A 12,234-nucleotide genomic window follows, 5' to 3' on the forward strand; every position below is an offset into this window, starting at 1 on the left:
ACATGTTTCAAAGATTCAGATTAAAAACTACCATATGCAAGCTACAGGAAACATCTCTTTTCACCTTCTATAACGACAACCTAAGTCTGATCTCTCCTGCCATCCTCAGGCAAAGCTACCAGAAGAACAGCCCGTAACACTGAAATTAAATGCATTAATTCACTCTCCCAGCTTAGGGATAAGTTATTTCACTTACTCCAAGAAAAGAAGTAAAACAAGGCAAGATAAAATTAATAGTCAAAGACCAGTAACTCAGTCAAAATCCATATATTTATCAGCCTCAGTTCATTATGAGGTCAGCTAATTAGAAATGCTTCATGGAGACATCAATAGTTTTAGTCTGATCTCTTCACGTTTGTTTTGCCAGTTTGGCTAGCTGTTTGAAAACATAATCAACTGGCTAAACACAATTTCAGCTAAGATATATGCTTTAATTATCGGAACTTCAAACAATTTGCCAACTTGGCTCACAGGACAAAAACCTTTTCCAATCTGAATTAGAATATTATGCCATCACATCATTAGTACTAGAGTTAAAATGCATCACTTGGGTCAAAAGAGGCAAACGTATTGAAAAAGTTCCACAAAAAAATAAAGAACAACATTTTAATTAATGTAATGAATATCCCTAGCAAATTGTCTGATACACAAAGGTTCTAAATAGCAAAATGTTGGCAAGAGAATAATCCTAGGAACAATTTTTTTGCTTGCTCTCACAGATTATTTATTTTTTCTAACAATGGGTCACAGAATCGTATGGGTTGGAAAAGTCCTTCAAGATCATTAAATGCCCAACGATGAGTCCAACCAGTTGAGATGCTTACTTTAAGTAGTCTCCAACGGAGGGGAAAAAAAAATCAAAACAAAACTTTTGTCCCGCATTCTATTATATTTGGTTATGATTTACCTCATGATTTTGAATGCCTGTATTTTTTAAATGTATAGTATGAAAGACATTAAGGGAGAGAGACTTTCAGATCTGATAAGATGTTTGAGTATCCAAGAATATAAAGGCACAAAATCTTCAGCTGCCATATAGTGTGCCTAAAGTCTCTTAAATTGATTTTTAGTTAAAAGAAATAAAAGTTAATCATAAAAGTTAAAAGAAATAAAAGCATAAGTCTAAAACCAACATAGAACGAGGGGGGGGAAAAAAAAAAAAAAGAAAAAAGAAAAAAAAAAAAGGTTTCAAAGGCTTATTTCTGTTCACCTGAGGCAGACTTTGCAGTCAATCTGAGGAACACTGATACACTGATGCATCAGTGATTCAAACTCTGATACTTCCTACAAGCTAATGTACAGAAGTACCATTTTCTAAAGTGTAATTGCATAAAGCATTTCTAAAATAGTAATAGAAGACTTTCAGGTTATCCATCAAATGAAATCTAGTGAGAAATAAAAGGTATTTGGTTGAAACTGAGGAGATTTTGTCACATTAGACACCACTGCCCTCTTCAGACAGGTAGACAATGATTTCACACACTGTTTAGAAACTTTGCCTGCTAATTTCTCAATAAAATACTGGCACAGAAAATCTTTATTTGATGCAAAGGAACCTTTTTCTCATAACAGCAAGATGTGCTGTGATGTGACATTTTATTTAAATACCATTTATATATAGTTTGATGTAATGTAGTTTGCTTACTTTGTACCTGGTTTCTATGGATGTACATTATGAGGACAACATACATTTCTTTACATACTTAACATTTTCTCTCAGTCATATACAGATCTGAGAAATATGCTCCTTTTATGAGGAAAGACGGCAACACACAGAAAACACAGCACTGTAGGAGCAAGCAGTCGCAGTTTTCAATCACTTCATACCTGATAATGCTATAAAAGGATCATGTCTCTTAAAAGTAAAACTTTAATAGACTTTTACTGGCTTAAAAATGGTTTTAAAACAATATATGTGTGTACACATGTATACTTTAATTTGTTTTAAAAATTCAAGATATCTTTCATGATATCACCTAACCAGTATGCAATAACACAATTCACACTGAGTAAAATTTCTTAATATGAAAACACACATTTTGCAAAATAAATCTCCTGCTGAGATTTGAGAGAATCCAGGTACACCAGGATGAAAAGGGATCCACATAGAGGTCTGGATGTCAGGATGTTCAGTTCAGTCCTTGTTCTTCTCCCATACATCATTGAAGAATCAAACCTTGATTTAAGATATGACCAGTCTTTCAACACAGAGCAGCATAAAAATAAACACTAGGTAAAAGCTTTCATGTTCCCCACAGAAAGCACACATTATTTTACCTCTCTGAGTTTCTTTTTTTTTTTTTTTTTTTTTTTTTTTTCTGTTTAATAGGAATACATTGCATTCATTATCACTATTTCATCGATTGTTTTTCTTCTCTTCAGTTTTAGAGATAGAGACACTTCAGTTATTATCTGGAAGCATGCCACACTAAAAGGGGACTTGTACCTAAGTTTCTGACGAATCATCAGAGCAGAACTTAAATTGCACTGCAGCTCATCTTCAAGACCTGGCAGAAAGCAAAATCCAACATAACACTCCTCATGCAGATCTAATTCCCCAATATTTCCCCATCCAGATAGACATCTTGCTCAGCAAAGAAGCCAATATGTTCCAGCTATATCAGATCCTGTTTCAGAAGTGCGGGAATTATAGAGATAGTATACTTAAATGCATCATGATTTAGTAAGCACAATATTCATCCCTATATGTTTTAATTTGCATGTGGGAGAATGCAGATTTCAAATCAACGCCTTACAGATCATGACATTAACTTGTAACCTCTATTGGCAATTTTTTGGAGAGTTCTTGTGCCTGCCTACTGAAAAACGCAATTAGATACTTACTGGCCTTGGAAGCCTCCTCTGGTTTGCAGACAAAGCTTCAGGAACATTGGAACTGTCCAGCTGTTCTCATTCTAAGACAGATTTTTCTTAATTCAACTACTTGTCTTTAAAAGTTGTCTGGGGTCTTGAAGAAATACAGCCATATTTGGTGTAATAACTGCAAATGTAGCTATTTACAGGCTCAGATACCTCAAGAGCTCAGTGCTGTGATAGCTCAGGAAAGTTCAGCCACATCAGTTCAGACCCAGAAGTACAATCACATAGTCCAGTCTTGTAGACTCCAGCTACCCTTACATAAAGACCTCAGGTAACTCCTGAAACAAGCTCCCCAGTTCTGATTTTCATCTTTTGTGCAGTATGGTATGAACACAGCAATTTGGCTTCCAAACCCAAACTGTGTATGCATGTGGCACCACATTCTCAAGACAAAAAGTCACTCAGACATTACTGGAAACAGTGCACAGATACATTGGTTAATTCCTGAAATGTAGATGAAGTTTTATTTGTAGGATCAAAAATGAACTGTAGTGTAGCTTACTGAGACGGTCTGAGTGCGAATGCCAATGGAGAGAAGTGGTGGCCACTCCTTTATCTTTTCCACTTACAGTCAAATGTACTAAATTTCAGTTACAGTCTGGTGCAAACAATGAAGATTGAAGTAGATTGTGAATCCTTAAACAATTTATTTCAGCTTGCCTCTCTTCTTTCAGTATGGCATCTGTTTGGCAGCTTTCTTTTATATGCACACTTCATTAAAATGCACTACGGGCACATTTTTCCATTTGTCAGAAATACTAGTCGATAAGCAAGTAGTTAATTAATGTTAAGATAACCCCATGTGAGAGAAATACTTTTTATTTTGTTTTTGTTACAGCTACATCTGCATTTAATAAATTTCAAAATTGCATTGGTGTGTAGAACATTTATTTGCCTTTCCCCATCTCTTCGTTCCGGTAACTTCTTCCACAGTTCTGACTACTCACTGAATGCATTTTGCTGTCTTCTCTCACTCCCACCATTTTTTAGAAGTGAAGTATGGGTAAGACAAGGAAAAAAGCTTAATTAGGTTGCTATCTCAACAAAGGCAAAATATCGACACAAGATGGAAAAAAAAAAAAAAAAGATAATGTTCATTCTTTAATGGTTCATCTCAATATCCGTTTGTGATTTCTATCACAGATGAAAGTAACAGATTTAGAAAATAAAGCACATCTAACCTGTGAATCTGGAATTATTATTTTAAATTCTAAAAAGACAGGATTTACACTGGCATGTCTCTCTGCACTCCAAACTAAGCTTTCTGTCCATTTTAGATACATGTAGACTGTGAAATTTGCATGGGTTTTTGCACAATTCAAATAGCTTTGTAAAAAGCATAAATAAAATAAAATAATAATAATAAAATAAAATAAAATAATAATAATGAAATGAAATGAAATGAAATGAATAAAATAAAATAAAATAAAATAAAATAAAATAAAATAAAATAAAATAAAATAAAATAAAATAAAATAAAATAAAATAAAATAAAATAAAATAAAATAAAATAAAATAAAATAAAATAAAATAAAATAAAATAATAAAATACACTGAAAGTTCAAACAACAATTGGAAACAATAGTATCTCTGCCTCTTTTGTCTTTGCTATCCATCACACTACACCAATCAGTAAAAATGCTCAATACACTTCCAGAAAAGCTTTCCAAATAACTTTACAACCCTGAAGCCCTACAGAAGTCTGAAGCTTCAGAATTTGTATTTCATTAAGAACATAAGAAAAGCTTTTTTTTTTTTTTTTTTTTTCAATAAACTCAGCTGCTTAAAGTCATTCACTGGGAGTTTGTAAGAGGGTAGAGTGAATTGTGTTATGAATCATCACGTTCAACCTAGATCAATAAAGCTCATCTAGTTTAAATTTCAAATAATAATTACCTGTAGTTCACTTTCCTCTTTTTCACTGAAGCCAAATGCATAGAAAATATTGACCATCTTTGGCTGGCAATGCACAGGGCGAGATAAGACCATGAGAATGACTTACAAGGTCAGGCATGGATGATGTGGCACCAATATCTTTTGTCTTCAGCAGCTGCAAAAGTAAATATAATTTAGGGAGCCAACACAAGCCTAGGTCACAATCTGAAGTCACTCCCCTCCTCCTTCATGAAAATCCACAGCTGCTGTACTTCAGAAATTATTTCCCTTCATTCTTGAGGCTGCAAATTTAATTTTGCAGCAGAGTGGTACTCTAAGTGCTGAGACTGAGCAAGCAACCCACTCCAGTAACAGGAAGCCAGAGCGTTATTGCCTTTGTACCTAACTGTGCCCTGCATTTGCCTGTACTTCTTGGTCACTTCTTCAGTATGAGTTGGCACAGCCAGTTTTCATCATGACCTTCTGCCTTTCCTATCCAGCTGCTGGGACTACCCAATACCTGCTGGGCAGACATCAGAGCTATCCTCCTCAACAGCACAGCAAGAGCTTGGTGAAGAGCAGGATGGAAAACATAAACAGCTAAGCCAGGGCTAGCAGGGAGCATACTTTTCTCCATGCTCTAAGGTATTTCAAAAGAATACTGTCACACAGGCTGCCCTGTGTTAGCCACAGGGCAGAATACACAGCTACCTTTCAGTGGATTTTTCTTCCTCTTCCTTGCTGTCATGAATTTGCCATGCCTGTCAGGTTGGAAAATCACGCCAGGGCATTCTTCACTTGTTCCTAAAGCCAATCTTGCTAAAATTAGCAAGAAAGGGAAGGTAAGGACCTGTTAAAAATCTTCACAGAGCAAATTGCCTTTGTAATAGACATTTTGTCACTGCTAAATAGGATTACCAAACTCTTGTGTTTTTAACAATTCTATTTTAATTTCAAACCACATATTCAAAGCTTTTAGGTGCATGAAGGCTTCACATGTGAGCCTAAGAGGATTATCAGATATATCTAAATGGGGTTTGAAATCATAGGGAAAAAAAAAAATAATTAAAAAAAAAAAAAAGAAAAAAAAGAAAAAAAGAAAAAAAGAATTAGATGCTTTCTTGAAAGCCTATTCTCATCCTTCATCTCATAAATATTTTTTTTTGCCCTGCCTTTATCATTTGGCGTTAGAGATTTCCATTATCATGTAAGGCCTCACTCACTCTACGATCAATAGCTTTATCTAGCAAGTTTCTTTCTATATTACAAATACACAAAAATATGTGACATATTCTCACACTAACTACCTACTTGTGACTGGGTATGCTAACACATTCTTTACTGGCTGGAGATGAGGAAATAGATATAGAGAAACACATTTTATGAAAATGTACCATTATATTTAGTCTTTGTACTTTTGCTTTTGTTTAGATTTGCCTTTCAAAATCAGTATCACACCAAAGACTCTGTAGCTACTATTCTTTTTATTCTTTGAGACGGTAGTGTGTACATCAAGCATCTCTGAAAATGCATTTACAAAAAGCCAGAAGGAGTATCAGAAATTTTACTTTTTTTATGTGGTCACTGTTTGACCAATGATACTAAGCTTTGAAACCTCTACATAGTGAACCACAGGTAATATCATTGTACTCAAAGCAAGGCTTGATGTATTTAGGAGGTAAGAGGAAAGTACTTGGCAGAGGCTAGAGAGTGTTAGTTTTTTTAATTGACACACAACAATCCTGCAATGTGACTTTTGACCCTGTAAGCTTTCTAGAAACTGGACAGAAAGAAACACAGGTAAAGAACAGCTCTTAAAAGGTGCTGCCTGCAGAATACTGAAACTATCACATACCTAAAGAAAAACCTGTAACATGAAATATCATTGGGATATTTCAACTATAAAATCAGCCCATAGTGATCACTCACACTGAAGAGGGAGAATCATAGAATATTCCAAGTTGGAAGGGACCCATAAGGATCATCAAGTCCAACTCCTGGCACCACACAGGTCTGCCCAAAAGTTTAGACCATGTGACTGTCCAATCACTTCTTAAATTCAGACAAGCTTGTTGCAGTGACTACATCCCTGGGGAGCCTGTTCCATTGTGCAACTACCCTCTTGGTGAAGAACCTCTTCCTGATGCCCAGCCTAAACTCCCCCTGCCTCAGCTTAACACCCTTCCTGCGGGTCCTATCACTGGTGTTTACAGAGAATAGGTCACCTGCCTCTCCATTCCCCCTTGTGAGGGAGTTGTAGGCCATGATGAGGTCCCCCCTCAGCCTCCTCTTCTCCAGGCTGAACAGGCCAGGTGACCTCAGCTGCTCCTCATACGTCTTCCCCTCTAGGCCCTTCACCACCTTCATCACCCTCCTCTGGACACTCTCCAGGAGTTTCACATCCTTTTTGCGCTGTGGTGCCCAGAACTGCACACAATACTCAAGTTGAGGCTGCACCAGCACAGAGTAGAGCGGGACAATCACCTCCCTTGACCAACTAGCAATGCCGTGCCTGATGCACCCCAGGACACGGTTGGCCCTCCTGGCTGCCAGGGCACACTGCTGGCTCATATTCAGCTTGTTATCAACCGCAACCCCCAGATCCCTCTCTGTGGGGCTGCTCTCCAGCATCTTGTTGCCCAGTCTGTACGTATAGCCAGGGTTGCCCCCTCCCAGGTGCAGGACCCAGCACTTGCTTTTGTTAAACTTCATGTGGTTGTTGATCGCCCAGCTCTCCAATCTGTCCGGATCTCTGCAAGGCCTTTCCACCCTCAGCCGAGTCCACAACTCCTCCAAGTTTGGTGTTGTCAACAAATTTGCTCAAAACATCTTCTAGTCCTACATCCAAATTGTTTATAAAAGTATTGAAGAGGACTGGCCCTAAAATGGAGCCTTGAGGGACCCCACTAGTGACCATCCGCCAGCCAAATGTGGCCCCATTTACCACAACCCTTTGAGCTCTGCCCATCAGCCAATTGCTCACCCATCATATGATGTTTTTGTTCAGTTTTATACTGGACATTTTGTCCAGTAGAATCCTATGGGAAACTGTGTCAAAAGCCTTGCTGAAGTCCAAAAAGATCACATCAGCTGGTTTCCCTCGATCGACTAGATGGGTGATCTTATCATAAAAGCAAATCACACTGGTTAGGCAGGACCAACCCCTCATGAACCCATGTTGGCTGGGACCAATGACTGCATTGTCCCCCAGGTGTGCCTCAATAACTTCAAGGATCATCTTCTCCATAATTTTACCAGACACTGATGAGAGACTGACAGGCCTGTAATTGCTACGGTCTTCTATCTTGTTCTTCTTTAAAACTGGCACAACATTTGCCAGCTTCCAGTCTGGACCTCTCCAGATTCCCAAAATCTTTGAAAAATAATTGAGAGAGGTCCCATGATGACATCAGCCAGCTCTTTATGCATCCTGTTTGTTGTGTTTGTTTTTTTGTTGTTGTTGTTGTTGTTGTTTTTTTGTTTGTTTGTTTGATTGATTGTTTAACTTTTTTTTTTTTTTCCTAAAAATAATTGATACATTGCTTTAAAACGTAGTTCTTTTTTACTTTGGCACCAGTGTGCCACAGCTTTTGGTGCCATGATCAAGAGATCCAAGGTGTTTTGTGAACTTTTCCTGACATTAAGTTACAACGAGGATCTGAAGTTTTGCTGTAGGATGAAGCTCCAGCATAAAGCTTTCAGGCCCCAGCACATTCCTAGCAAAATTAGTCTGAGGGCAGAAATAAGAGCAGGTATGTTTTTTTATATTTTAGATAAGACAAAATAGGTGCCAGTGCATTAAAGGATGGCCAAGTTGGCACCTGTGAGGCAACCTGGGATTGCTTCCAAGAGCTGTTTTTTTAATGTAATGTCACTACATATGGCATTGTCCTCCATGTGACAAAAATTGGTCCTGAAGTATCTGAAACTGTAAATAGAGGAACTATTTTTCAATAACTTAATGACAAAGCAACATTGAAGATACATAGCATCACATGAGAAACATCCTCTATGTCTTCCAACCTTTAATTCAAGAGGTGAACGCTCTTAAATACAAAAAAGATCTTTAAGGCTTGGAATAGCAAAATAAAAGTATGGATTAGGAATTGGACATATGGATCTGTCTAATAATATTAAAAAAAAAAATCACGATGACCAGTTTCATTGTATGGAACGTAGACACAGTGGTTCCAGGTTTAAAATACAGTGCAAAGTCCATTTTTCAAGGGACATTTTTAGGTAAAAGAATTAAAGTTGTCTAACATTAAGAAATAAATTGGATATATAACTTACTTTATTGATGTGGTCTGTGCATTTCTCTTAGTTTGGGCTGTGAAGCCATAATAGTCCATTTAACTGGACTAGCTAATGGCTTTCCATGTATTTTGCACAAGGACTTCAGAGAAGTGTTTTAGAATAAAGAAGAAAATACATTTTTTACTCAAGCTCTGAAAGAAATACAGCAGATCTAAGGTACAAGGTCTGACTCAACTTCTTAATGTCCCTTTAAATACATCTAATGTCTACTTCCACCCTTCCCCATTGCACCTGCATGGTCTAGGAAGGCTTAAAAGGGATTTTTACACTCTGTGAACATAAATATCCTGTGGCACATTGAGGGGGAGAACAATAAAGACTACAGGCACAGGGTAGGACAGAAACATCCATAGTCAACATCTTTAAAGGCAGCTGTACCTGATACATACACATTCATTCAATTATCTTCCTTCATTCAGCAGCAATATGTAAATATAGGCCAAATACTCTCAAAGTTGAATATAGCAATGACATCTTCCATTTTCCTCACCCAGGTCCTGCTGAGTGATATACGCTTGTTAAGCGAAACTCTCTGTGATGTGATAAAAGTCCCTTTATATATAAAATGTTCTTGCTGCGTGATTTTCTATAGAGAGCCCAGGGCTTCTCCCAGGTGGATTTTCTCTCCAGCTTTGAGGTGGAATTTGAAGTCCTTAGGAGCCTCAAAGATGACTACAATAATAGAGCCTAGATTAAATTCGCCTAAATGTTCTTCTTTCCTATATTCCCTTCTTGTTGTTGGATACAACAACTTGTTGGAGAACAAGTCCTACGAGGAGCGGCTGAGGGAGCTGGGCTTGTTCAGCCTGGAGAAAAGGAGGCTCAGGGGTGACCTTATTGCTCTCTACAGGTACCTCAAAGGAGGCTGTAGCAAGGTGGGGCTTGGTCTGTTCTCCCACGTGCTTGGTGACAGGACGAGGGGGAATGGGCTTAAGTTGCGCCAGGGGAGTTTTAGGTTAGATGTTAGGAAGAATTTCTTTACTGAAAGGGTTGTTAGACACTGGAACAGGCTGCCCAGGGAAGTGGTGGAGTCACCATCCCTGGAAGTCTTTAAAAGACGTTTAGATGTAGAGCTCAGTGATATGGACTTGTTAGTGGAGGACTTGTTAGTGTTAGGTCAGAGGTTGGACTCGATGATCTTGAGGTCTCTTCCAACCTAGAAATTCTGTGATTCTGTGATTCTGTGATACAAAGCTGAAGTAATTGTAGGAACCTTTTGAGTAAAGGAGACTGTTGGTATGCAGGTCCTGATCAAAGTAAATGCAGACAGAGCCCACTTTTGTTGCTCCTACAGCCGTTAAAGAGAAAAAGCCATGTTTCCAGTCACCTGTAAGGACAACCTGTTTATTGTGGCAGACCAGTTCCTTGATCCAGTGAGCAACTCCAGGATTCACAGACATCAGAGAGCCTAGCAAATGACATCGGTGTGACACCCTCCAGTCAGTGGGTGAGTGGAAGCAATGGTGCTTCCCTGGTGCAAGGTAGATTACACAATGATAGAGCTTATTCCCCTCCTTTGTGATTAGCTGTTGCTGAAAGGAGTTACCAGGTGAGGCCTCACTAAAATGCAAGTCCTCTGTGCTGATGCGAGGTCCCAAGAAAGATTCCAGTGAGTAAGTAACCCCTTTTACTTGCTCCACTTCACAGTTCTTTACTTGTCCAAAGTTAAGGATCTTTCCATCAGAGGGACTAATCACACTGTGCAAACAGCAGACTGGCTGTGCTTGTGGTTTCAGCTTCCTGCAAAAGAATTCACTGAGGTTTCTATAGTGATGCAGATCTTCAACAGCTGCCTCCTTCATGTTTAGTCTGAATGTCCAAATGTACATGCTGTAAACAGGCTTCCGAAGCCATGTAGGCAGCTCCACCTGGTTCAGGCGACCCAATGCTTGTGAGAGCAGTCGAGTTGGTACCGATTTGTACAGAGAAACCTCCCACTCGCTTGCAAGCTTCACAGGCAGCTCTATGCCCTTCTTCTCTAGCTGTTCCAACTTGTAATCCTTATATTTTCTGTATCCTGCATATCCCCCACCTATAGCCACCAAAACATGGAAGGGGCGCAGGTGGAAGGCTTGTCCTACTGGAGCAATATGAAACTTCTTCCTGTCACTGAAGAATGTCCTAGAAGGTGGCTGCTTCCACAGCACTCGAGTTCTAATGCACAGGTTCTCATGTATGAGGAAGTTAGAGCTAGTCAGCAAACTGCTCTGCTGCAGCCGGGCCATACCATGCCATGCCAAGGCTGCCGTCATCTTCTTGCACCACCGCCGCATCCTCTGTGTGTCATTCTGTTGTCCTTCTCTTCACCTTCCTGACGGTCAGCATTAGAAGTAGTTTTTCAAGTACACACAGAATTAACAGCCTTCTTTTCAGGAAACGAACAGCAACCACTACTACAACAACAGCAAAACACCATGCACACTTACCTCTGTGTCCTCAGAAACAGGAAATGTGAAATCACAGAAGGCTTAAAGAGAAGATCAAGATTGTATTCAGGGGGGAAATTAGATGAAATGCAAAGACCTGTTAGTGACTGCATCAGGAACTTCTTCCTGAACAGGGACAGTACTTTGTGAATTGAATCAGCTAGCCCAAGTTTGCCCGTGGCAAGAGAGAGAAAAAAAGTAAGTCAGCAGCTGTAAATTTGGATCCTCAGATGTACAATGCAAGGGTTCATTCCCTCCTGCACTGAGCAAAAAGTTAGTGGATACTGAAGCCTGGAAGGATAGGACTAGAAGAGATGCTAGTCTGGCACTCTTCCCAACACAATACAAAGGTAAATACTAATCACATTTTTGGCCTGTGGCAGTGCAAAACAGCAGTGCCGGAGCTCAGTTCCATCTTGCTCCTGTCCTGGAACATTCCTGATGCAGCAACAAGACATGTAATTCTGTTGTAGAATTACTGACTGCTCCTACTTTATGTCTAGCTACCTGTACCTCTGATGAAGGTCATCACCCATGCCGATCAATTAGTACAACTATGCAAGTCTGTTCACTGATCTGTATTAGAAAACTCCTAGAGCTTAAAATGCTTACACTAACCACAAAGTTATGACACTGTATTGGAGGGACTAGTTACCTCCAGCCGGATGGCAAAGATAAACTGCTGCAGTTGGGCTGGACACAGCAACCCCTTGCAACCCCTTCATCTGGCCAAGGT

At 39.1% G+C, this 12,234-nt stretch overlaps 1 pseudogene; it reads right to left on the minus strand.

Annotated features, from left to right (window-relative positions):
- Positions 1-5,942: 5,942 nt before the first annotated feature.
- LOC137848585 (phosphatidylserine decarboxylase proenzyme, mitochondrial pseudogene) lies at positions 5,943-11,326 on the minus strand (annotated as a pseudogene).
- Positions 11,327-12,234: the final 908 nt, after the last annotated feature.

This window comes from Anas acuta, chromosome Z (assembly GCF_963932015.1).
Source record: "Anas acuta chromosome Z, bAnaAcu1.1, whole genome shotgun sequence".
Classification (NCBI taxonomy): Eukaryota; Metazoa; Chordata; class Aves; order Anseriformes; family Anatidae; genus Anas; species Anas acuta.